The sequence below is a fragment of the Mustelus asterias genome, unplaced genomic scaffold (assembly GCF_964213995.1).
Source record: "Mustelus asterias unplaced genomic scaffold, sMusAst1.hap1.1 HAP1_SCAFFOLD_2550, whole genome shotgun sequence".
NCBI classification, from domain to species: Eukaryota; Metazoa; Chordata; class Chondrichthyes; order Carcharhiniformes; family Triakidae; genus Mustelus; species Mustelus asterias.
This window is the reverse complement of record NW_027592495.1, coordinates 1-11,770: the sequence shown is the minus strand read 5'-3', so window position 1 is coordinate 11,770 and position 11,770 is coordinate 1.

Genomic DNA, 11,770 nt, shown 5'->3' with positions numbered 1-11,770 from the left:
GTGAGAAACAGGTGGTGAGACCAACCACCCCCCCCCCCCCCCCGCCGTCAATCCGTGACACCAACCCCCAGGGCTGTACCAAACGAAATCTTCCTGTGTATTCACCCCGGGCTATGATGTGGAGTTGCCGGCGTTGGACTGGGGTGGGCACAGTAAGAAGTCTCACAACACCAGGTGAAAGTCCAACAGGTAGCACGAGCTTTCGGAGCGCCGCTCCTTCATCAGGTGAGTGCAGGATTTGTGTCTACATATGCCCTGTTTGTGAAACGAATCCTGCACTCACCTGATGAAGGGGCAGCGCTCCGAAAGCTCGTGATTCCAAATAAACCTGTTGGACTTTAACCTGGTGTTGTGAGACTACTTACTGCGCACACCCCGGGGATGTAATAACCGGGATGCTGTGTGTGTGTGATCCCCGAACAATGTTAAGGGTAGTGGGTTTTCCACAAAAAGAGAAAAAGATGTGGTTTGCCCGTGTGGATTCAAGCTAACAACAACAGATTTATTGAGGCGCTGTCACCTGTACAGAGTTAACAAAGGAGCCTGCGAAACAACCCAATGAGATGGCCATCAAATAATGTGACTGGTTTTAAAACCAATCATGCAACCACTTAAATAGGCTGCAGTTGGAACATAGTGTTCAATTCTGGTCGCCACACTACCAGAAGGACGTGGAGGCTTTGGAGAGGGTACAGAAAAGATTTACCAGGATGTTGCCTGGTATGGAGGGCATTAGCTATGAGGAGAGGTTGGAGAAACTTGGTTTGTTCTCACTGGAGCGACGGAGGTTGAGGGGAGACCTGATAGAAGTCTACAAGATTATGAGAGGCATGGATAGAGTGGATAGTCAGAAGCTTTTTCCCCAGGGTGGAAGAGTCAATTACTAGGGGGGCACAGGTTTAAGGTGCGAGGGGCAAGGTTTAAAGGAGATGTACGAGGCAGATTTTTTACACAGAGGGTGGTGGGTGCCTGGAACTCGCTGCCGGGGGAGGGAGTGGAAGCGGATACGGTAGTGAGTTTTAAGGGGCGTCTGGACAAATCCATGAATAGGATGGGAATAGAGGGATACGGTCCCCGGAAGGGTCGGGGGTTTTAGTTCAGACAGGGGGTAGCATGGTCGGTACAGGTTTGGAGGGCCGAGGGGCCTGTTCCTGTGCTGGAATTTTCTTTGTTCTTTATACAACATCACTCCCCCTTTACTTCTGTGGCCCTGTCAACAAATTACTATGCTGTTTTAAAAGTTATTTAAAGTTTGTTTATTTATTTATTAACGTCACGGGTAAGCTTAACACTGCAATGAAGTTACTGTGAAAATCCCCCAGTCGCCACACTCCGGCGCTGTTCAGGTAACATTGAGGCAGAATTTAGCACGGCCAATTCACCTGGGGTGATCTTATAGAGGTCTATAAAATAATGAGGGGCACAGATCAGCTAGATAGTCAATATCTTTTCCCAAAGGTAGGGGAGTCTAAAACTAGAGGGCATAGGTTTAAGGTGAGAGGGGAGAGATACAAAAGGGTCCAGAGGGGCAATTTTTTCACACAGAGGGTGGTGAGTGTCTGGAACGAGCTGCCAGAGGCAGTAGTAGAGGTGGGTACAATTTTGTCTTTTAAAAAGCATTTAGACAGTTACATGGGTACGATGGGTATAGTGGGATATGGGGCAAATGCGGGCAATTGGGACTAGCTTAGGGGTTTAAGAAAAGGGCGGCATGGACAAGTTGGGCCAAAGGGCCTGTTTCCAAACCTCTATGACTCTCTATAACAGTTGGTCAGCACAGCGTCACCAAACTACCTCGCCTTCCGTTTGAACTGCGTCAGAAATTGGACCCGATTTTGCTAAAACTCTGACTGGCTAGGGGAAGCACTGCTGCCTCACAGCGCCAGGGACCCGGGTTCGATTCCAGGCTTGGGTCACTGTCTGTGTGGAGTCTGCACCTTCTCCCCGTGTCTGCGTGGGTTTCCTCCGGGTGCTCCGGTTTCCTCCCACAGTCCAAAGATGTGTAGGTTAGGTGGATTGGCCATGCTAAATTGTCCCTTAGTGTCCAAAGATGTGTAGGTTAGGGGGATTGGCCATGCTAAATTGCCCCCGAGTGTCCAAAGATGTGTAGGTTAGGGGGATTGGCCATGCTAAATTGTCCCTTAGTGTCCAATGATGTGCAGGTTAGGGTGGATTGGCCATGCTAAATTGCCCCTTTGTGTTCAAAGATGTGTCGGTTAGTTGGATTGGCCATGCTAAATTGTCCCTTAGTGTCCAAAGATGTGTCGGTTAGGTGGATTGGCCATGCTAAATTGTCCCTTAGTGTCCAAAGATGTGTAGGTTAGGTGGATTGGCCATGCTAAATTGCCCCTTAGTGTCCAAAGATGTGCAGGTTAGGGTGGATTGGCCATGCTAAATTGCCCCTTAGTGTACAAAGATGTGTAGGTTAGGTGGATTGGCCATGCTAAATTGTCCCTTAGTGTCCAAAGATGTGTAGGTTAGGTGGATTGGCCATGCTAAATTGTCCCTTAGTGTCCAAAGATGTGTCGGTTAGGTGGATTGGCCGTGCTAAATTGTCCCTTCGTGTCCAAAGATGTGTAGGTTAGGTGGATTGGCCATGCTAAATTGACCCAAGTGTCAGGGGAATTAGCAGGGTAAATGCATGGGGTTATGGGTATTGGGCCTGGGTGGGATTGTGGTTGTGCTGACTCGATGGGCTGAATGGCCTCCTTCTGTACTGTAGGGATTCTATGATTTCTCACTCATGGCATAATTACACGCTCACACTCGATCCCCTTGTCGAAATGAGTGTTGTTTTGCCCTCACTTCTCATCCAACACCTTGAGATTGTTGATTTGATTTGATTTATGTCACGTGTATTAACATACAGCGAAAAGTATTGTTTCTTGCGCGCTATACAGACAAAGCATACCGCTCATAGAGAAGGAAAGGAGAGAGTGCAGAATGTAGTGTTACAGTCACAGCTAGGGTGTAGAGAAAGATCAACTTAATGCGAGGTAGGTCCATTCAAAAGTCTGACAGCAGCAGCAGGGAAGAAGCTGTTCTTGAGTCGGTCGGTACGTGACCTCAGACTTTTGTATCCTTTTCCCGACGGAAGAAGGTGGAAGAGAGAATGTCCGGGGTGCGTGGGGGGGGGGGTCCTTAATTATGCCGGCTGCTTTTCCCCGAGGCAGCGGGAAGTGTAGACAGAGTCAATGGATGGGAGACTGGGTTTGCGTGATGGATTGGGCTACATTCACGACCTTTTGTAGCTCCTTGCGGTCTTGGGCAGTGCAGGAGCCCCAGACCAAGCTGTGATACAAGCAGAAAGAATGCTTTCTATGGGGCATCTGTAAAAGTTGGTGAGAGTCGTAGCTGACATGCCAAATTTCCTTAGTCTCCTGAGAAAGTAGAGGCGTTGGTGGGGCTTTCTTAACTATAGTGTCGGCATGGGGGGATCAGGATAGGGCGAACATTGACCCCGATAGCTCAGGGCGTCTCTGCGGGAAGGGGTGGTGGGGAGGGGGGGGCGGTGGGGGGGGGGGGGTGGTATTCATTCACCTTGTTGTGAGACATGGGCATCGCTGGCTATCCAACATTTATTGCCCATCCCCAGTTGCCCTTGGAGGGCAGTTAAGAGTCAACCACATTGCTGAGGCTCTGGAGTCACATGTAGGCCAGACCGGGGTAAGGACGGCAGATTTCCTTCCCTAAAGGGAACCAGATGGGTTTTTCCGACAATCGACAATGGGTCATCGGTAGATGCTTAATTCCAGATATTTTTTATTGAATTCGAATTCCACCCTCTGCCGTGGCGGGATTCGAACCCCGGGTCCCCCAGAACATTAGCTGAGATTCTGGGTTAAGAGTCTCGCGATAATACCACTGGGCCATTGCCTCCCCAGTTCATGTGCTTATTCATATGCTTATCTCAACGCCCCTGTCATATCTGCCTGCACCACCAACCCTGGCAGCACTTTCCAGACATCTACCACTCTCTGTAAAAAAAAAACTTACCCCTCACATCTCCTTTAAACTGCCCCCTCTCTCGCCTTAAGTGCAAGTCCCCTAGTATTTCCCCTCCATTTCAACTCTGGGGAATAAGATTCAGACTTTCAAACCTCTCTACGCCTCCCATAATTTTATAAACTCCTATCAGCCTCCGTCGCTCCAGAGAAAACAACCCTAGTTTGTGCAGCCTCTCCTTATAGTTCATACCCTCCAATCCAGGCAGCATCCTGGTAAACAGAGATGAGGAGGAATTTCTTCAGCCAGAGAGTGGTGAATGTGTGGAACTCTTTGCCGCAGAAGGCTGTGGAGGCCGGGTCATTGAGTGTCTTTAAGACAGAGATAGATCGGTTCTTGATTAATAAGGGGATCAGGGGTTATGGGGAAAAGGCAGGAGAATGGGGATGGGAAAAGGATCAGCCATGATTGAATGGCGGAGCAGACTCGATGGGCCGAGTGGCCTCATTCTGCTCCTATGTCTTACGGTTTAAACCTCTTCTGCACCCGCTACAAAACCTCCACATCCTTCCTGTAACGTGGTGATTAGAATTGAAAGCAATTTAAGTGCGGCCTCACCAAAGTTTTATAAAGCTGCAACTTGACATCCTGACTCTTGCCCCGACCAATAAAGGCAAGCGTGCCGTACGCCGTCTTTACCACCCCATCTACTTGTGTGGCCACATTCAACATTCTCTTCAAGAGTCGTAATGCAGGTGAACTTTGGGGAGGCAATGGCCCAGTGGTATTATCGCGAGACTCTTAACCCAGAATCTCAGCTAATGTTCTGGGGGACCCGGGGTTCGAATCCCGCCACGGCAGACGGTGGAATTTGAATTCAATAAAAAATTATCTGGAATTAAGAATCTACTGATGACCCACTGTCGATTGTCGGAAAAATCCATCTGGTTCCCTTTCGGGAAGGAAATCTGCCGTCCTTACCCTGGTCTGGCCTACATGTGACTCCAGAGCCACAGCAATGTGGGTGACTCTCAACTGCCCTCCGAGGGCAACTAGAACATAGAACATTACAGCGCAGTACAGGCCCTTCGGCCCTCGATGTTGCGCCGACCTGTGGAACCAATCTAAAGCCCCTCTAATCTACACTACTCCAATATCATCCATATGTTTATCCAATGACCATTTAAATGCCCTTAATGTTGACGAGTCCACTACTGCTGCAGGCAGGGCATTCCACGCCCTTACTACTCTCTGAGTAAAGAACCTACCTCTAACATCTGTCCTATATCTCTCACCCCTCAATTTAAAGCTATGTCCCCTCGTGCTAGCCATCACCATCCGAGGAAAAAGGCTCTCACTATCCACCCTATCTAATCCTCTGATCATCCTGTATGCCTCTATTAAGTCACCTCTTAACCTTCTTCTCTCTAACAAAAACAGCCTCAGGTCCCTCAGCCTTTCCTCATAAGATCCTCCCACCATACCAGGCAACATCCTGGTAAATCTCCTCTGCACCCTTTCCAACACTTCCACATCTTTCCTATAATGCGGCGACCAGAACTGTACGCAATACTCCAAGTGCGGCCGCACCAGAGTTTTGTACAGCTGAAACATGACCTCATGGCTCCGAAACTCAATCCCTCTACCAATAAAAGCTAACACACCGTACGCCTTCTTAACAACCCTATCAACCTGGGTGCCAACTTTCAGGGATCTATGCACATGGACACCCAGATTTCTCTGCTCATCCACGAGGGATGGGCAATAAATGCTGGCCCAGCCAGCGACGCCCATGTCCCACGAATGAATTTTAGAAAATCGCATAAATATTGTTTCTACAAGATGCCAAAAAGCTAATCTCACAGCATGATAATGGTCCTTGTTAGGGGCCTGGACCCGAACCCCAATTTACAATCCGAACCCAGATTGGAGCCCAACAGTTTCTCTATTTGGCGTAAATGTGAGGATGGGTTCCTTCACTGAGTAATTCCACTGATAAGTTAGGGATCTTTTAGCAGAAAGGGTCAAGAGCTTCAAGTTTTTAGGTGCCCAGATCACCAACAACCTGTCCTGGTCCCCCCCGTGCCGACACTATAGTTAAGAAAGCCCCACCAACACCTCTACTTTCTCAGGAGACCCCAAAGGAAATTTGGCATGTCAGCTACGACTCTCACCAACTTTTACAGATGCACCATAGAAAGCATTCTTTCTGGTTGTATCACAGCTTGGTCTGGGGCTCCTGCTCTGCCCAAGACCGCAAGGAACTACAAAAGGGTCGTGAATGTAGCCCAATCCATCACGCAAACCAGCCTCCCATCCATTGACTCTGTCTACACTTCCCGCTGCCTCGGGGAAAAGCAGCCAGCATCATTAAGGACCCCCCCCCACGCATCCCGGACATTCTCTCTTCCACCTTCTTCCGTCAGGAAAAAGATACAAAAGTCTGAGGTCACGTACCGACCGACTCAAGAACAGCTTCTTCCCTGCTGCTGCTGTCAGACTTTTGAATGGACCGACCTCGCATTAAGTTGATCTTTCTCTACACCCTAGCTGTGACTGTAACACTACATTCTGCACCCTCTCCTTTCCTTCTCTATGAACGGTATGCTTTGTCTGTATAGCGCGCAAGAAACAATACTTTTCACTGTATGCTAATACACTTGACAATAATAAATCAAATCAAATCTTTTATAGTAGAACAAACTTTATTTAATAACACAGTTCAAATATCACTCTAACAATGTTTAAACATGAAAAGAAACAACTCTAATTTCTAACTTAATTATTAGAAATTAGAGAGTATTGATAGGCAGAGAGATCTGGGTGTACAGGTACACAGGTCACTGAAAGTGGCAATGCAGGTGGAGAAGGTAGTCAAGAAGGCATACGGCATGCTTGCCTTCATCGGCCGGGGCATTGAGTTTAAAAATTGGCAAGTCATGTTGCAGCTTTATAGAACCTTAGTTAGGCCGCACTTGGAATATAGTGTTCAATTCTGGTCGCCACATTACCAGAAGGATGTGGAGGCTTTGGAGAGGGTACAGGAAAGATTTACCAGGATGTTGCCTGGTATGGAGGGCATTAGCTGTGAGGAGAGGTTGGAGAAACTTGGTTTGTTCTCACTGGAGCGACGGAGGTTGAGGGGAGACCTGATAGAAGTCTACAAGATTATGAGAGGCATGGACAGAGTGGATAGTCAGAAGCTTTTTTCCCCAGGGTGGAAGAGTCAATTACTAGGGGGCACAGGTTTAAGATGCGAGGGGCAAGGTTTAAAGGAGATGTACGAGGCAGATTTTTTACACAGAGGGTGGTGGGTGCCTGGAACTCTCTGCCGGGGGAGGGAGTGGAAGCGGATACGGTAGTGACTTCTAAGGGGCGTCTTGACAAATACGTGAATAGGATGGGAATAGAGGGATACGGTCCCCGGAAGGGTAGGGGGTTTTAGTTAAGTCGGGGGCAGCACGGTCGGTGCAGGCTTGGAGGGCCGAAGGGCCTGTTCCTGTGCTGTAATTTTCTTTGTTCTTAACGCTGCTCCAGTTCCAAATAAGCAACATTCCTCTTACAGAATTAGAATTCCACTTTAAATACAGCGAGCAACCATAACTACACTTGCTATAATGAATGTAGACAGTCTCAGAAATTTTATGGAGAGAGAGAGAGAGCATTCATGGAAGTGAGTAAGATAGAGGGTTATAGGTAAGCCTAGTAGGTAGGGACATGTTCGGTGCAACTTGTGGGCCGAAGGGCCTGTTTGTACGGTAGCTTTTCTATGTTCTAAACCTCAGTCTGCAAACAAACCCCAGCCAGAACGGAAAAGCTGTGTTTTCTCTGCGACAGATCTAGCTCCCCCCACTGACCACATTATCACATGACCCTGTCAACCAACCACATTCAACGTCGAATTCAACGACCTCAGATGATGAGCTCGACCCCACCTCGACCCCTTTTGTTTTCGTTTAATTTAATTTTTTAGCCGTTCTCTACCTTGTATATCTTTACTGTCTTTCTTCCTTCCTTTCCACCCCACTCTTTCCCCCTACTTTACCCCCCCCTTTTCCTGACCTTTTCTCCCCCTTTCCTCCCCCTCCTCCCCCCGACATCTTCATCTGTCACAGCTCACCCTCTGATTTCAGCTTCTCTGCCGTTTGCCCATTCACACCTTCTATTCTCTCTATGGGCTGCCATTAGCAGCCTTTTCCCCTTGGTTTCCGTGGCTATGACTCATCTTTCATTCCCTCCCCCTGCAGTATAAATATCTCCCACTTGCTCTGCCTTTTACCTTTGACAAAGGGTCACCTGGACTCGAAACGTCAGCTCTTTTCTCTCCTCACAGATGCTGCCAGACCCGCTGAGATTTTCCAACGTTTCCTCTTTTAGTTTCCAATTCCACCATCCGCAGTGATTTAACCACATCAAATCCCTCAGGGGAAATCTCCATCTGTAAACAAAAGTCCATTCGCTGTATCCGAAGGGTTATAAATGTGAGGTGGGCCCCCTCTCTGAGAGCTACACCTAACCGCTCAAAGGGGAGTACCTCGCTTTGTAATCCGTAAATGTGAGTGTGAAGTGGTAGGATAGCGATGAGGACCATCAGAGGATACAGCAGGATATAGACCAGTAGGAGACTTGGGCGGAGAGATGGCAGATGGAGTTTAATCCGGACAAATGTGAGGTAATGCATTTTGGAAGGTCTAATACAGATAGGAAATATACAGTAAATGGCAGAACGCTTAAGAGTATTGATAGGCAGAGGGATCTGGGTGTACAGGTACACAGGTCACTGAAAGTGGCCATGCAGGTGGAGAAGGTAGTCAAGGAGGCATACGGCATGCTTGCCTTCATCGGCCGGGGTATTGAGTTTAAAAATTGGCAACTTGCAGCTTTATAGAACCTTAGTTAGGCCGCACTTGGAATATAGTGTTCAATTCTGGTCGCCACACTACCAGAAGGATGTGGAGGCTTTGGAGAGGGTACAGAAAAGATTTACCAGGATGTTGCCTGGTATGGAGGGCATTAGCTATGAGGAGAGGTTGGAGAAACTTGGTTTGTTCTCACTGGAGCGACGGAGGTTGAGGGGAGACCTGATAGAAGTCTACAAGATTATGAGGGGCATGGACAGAGTGGATAGTCAGAAGCTTTTTCCCCAGGGTGGAAGAGTCAATTACTAGGGGGGGGCACAGGTTTAAGGTGCGAGGGGCAAGGTTTAAAGGAGATGTACGAGGCAGATTTTTTACACAGAGGGTGGTGGGTGCCTGGAACTCGCTGCCGGGGGAGGGAGTGGAAGCGGATACGGTAGTGAGTTTTAAGGGGCGTCTGGACAAATCCATAAATAGGATGGGAATAGAGGGATACGGTCCCCGGAAGGGTAGGGGGTTTTAGTTCAGTCGGGGGCAGCATGGTCGGTGCAGGCTTGGAGGGGCCGAAGGGCCTGTTCCTGTGCTGGAATGTTCTTTGTTCTTGTTCTTTGTTAAACTCCATCTGCCATTCGTCAGCCCACTGGCCCAATTGATCAAGATCCCGTTGCAATCGGAGATAACTTTCTTCACTGTCCACTATGCCACCAATCTTGGTATCATCTGCAAACTCACTAACCATGCCCCCTATACAACAAAGCATCCCTTATCCCGTAGCACAGTGGTTAGCACTAGGGAGCCGGGTTCAATTCCCGGTTTGGGTCACTGTTTGTGTGGACTCTGCACGTTCTCCCCGTGTCTGCGTGGGTTTCCTCCCACGGTCCGAAAGACGCGCTGGTTAGGGTGCATTGACCCGAACAGGTGCCAGAGTGTGGGCGACTTGGGGATTTTCACAGTAACTTCATTGCAGCGTTAACGTCAGCCTTACTTGTGACTGATAAATAAACTTTACTTTTCACTTATTTTCAAATATTCCACCCTTTTATTGGCAAAACCTTCTCGTTGAAAACCGCACTGAGTTTATTTTCTAATTTGTCTTCCTGCACTGGGACTGCAGTCTTTAATCCTGTTATTGGAAAGGGTCCAGAGGAGGTTCCACAAGAATGATCCCTGGGATGAAGAGCTTGTCGTATGAGAACGGGTTGAGGACTCTGGATCTGTACTCGTTGGGAGTTTAGAAGGATGAGGGGGGGATCTTATTGAAACTTACAGGATACTGCGAGGCCTGGATAGAGTGGACGTGGAGAGGATGTTTCCACTGGTGGGAAAAACTAGAACCAGGGGGCACAACCTCAGGCTGAAGGGACGATCCTTTAAAACAGAGATGAGGAGGAATTTCTTCAGCCAGAGAGTGGCGAATGTGTGGAACTCTTTGCCGCAGAAGGCTGTGGAGGCCGGGTCATTGAGTGTCTTTAAGACAGAGATAGATAGGTTCTTGATTAATAAGGGGATCAGGGGTCGGATTTGATTTGATTTATTATTGTCACATGTATTAACATAGTGAAAAGTATTGTTTCTTGCGCGCTATACAGACAAAGCATACCGTTCATAGAGAAGGAAAGGAGAGGGTGCAGAATGTAGTGTTACAGTCACAGCTAGGGTGTAGAGAAAGATCAACTTAATGCGAGGTCGGTCCATTCAAAAGTCTGACAGCAGCAGCAGGGAAGAAGCTGTTCTTGAGTCGGTCGGTACGTGACCTCAGACTTTTGTATCTTTTTCCCCCGACGGAAGAAGGTGGAAGAGAGAATGTCCGGGGTGCGTGGAGGGGGTCCTTAATTATGCCGGCTGCTTTTCCCCGAGGCAGCGGGAAGTGTAGACAGAGTCAATGGATGGGAGGCTGGTTTGCGTGACGGATTGGGCTACATTCACGACCCTTTTGTAGTTCCTTGCGGTCTTGGGCAGAGCAGGAGCCCCAGACCGAGCTGTGATACAACCAGAAAGAATGCTTTCTATGGTGCATCTGTAAAAGTGTGAAGACAGAGATAGATCGGTTCTTGATTAATAAGGGGATCAGGGGTTATGGGGAAAAGGCAGGAGAATGGGGATGGGAAAAATATCAGCCATGATTGAATGGCGGAGCAGACTCGATGGGCCGAGTGGCCTCATTCTGCTCCTATGTCTTGCGGTCTATTGCTTCTCCCTAGCCGCCTCATACTCAAAGCGTCAGAACCCACAGTTTCTTTCCCTCAGGATCTTTCCTCGATGAAATATAACCCCAATTTGCTGCCAATTTTCTTTTTGTAATGCCCTTTGTGAGGGGAGTGTGGGTTTTTTCCACGAAAATAAACTTTGTGGTCTGCACACGTGGATTCAAAGTAGCAAGAACCGATTTATTGAAGAGCTGCTCCCCGCACTGCTCGGAATCCAAACTGAAATTAAACCAGGCAGCCTGTGGCAACACCCTCAGGACACCACCAGCAAACCATGCGGTCAACACTTAAAGCAACCTGCCACCCTTTTAAGAACACAACAGAGTCCGAAAGACCCGCTGGTTGGGCCGTGCTAAATTCTCCCTCGGTGTTACCCGAACAGGCGCCGGAGTGTGGCCACTACGGGATATTCACAGTAAACACATAACAGACTGCAAATCTCTTCTCCCCATTCCTGTCCTCCTCACTAACTCTGTCTCCCTCGAACTCACTCGCTGTCTCATTCGAACACTCTTTGTCTCTCGCTATGTAAAGGCTGCCAATTCGGGACCCTGAAACAGAAAATGCTGGGGAATCTCAGCAGGTCTGAGAGCAATGTACTCTCAGCACAGATGCCGTCTCTCTCTCTCTCTCTCCCTGTCTCTCTCTCTCTCTCTCCCCCGTCTCTCTCTCTCTCTCTCCCCCGTCTCTCTCTCTCTCTCTCCCCCGTCTCTCTCTCTCTCTCTCTCTCCCTGTCTCTCTCTCTCTCTCTCTCCCCGTCTC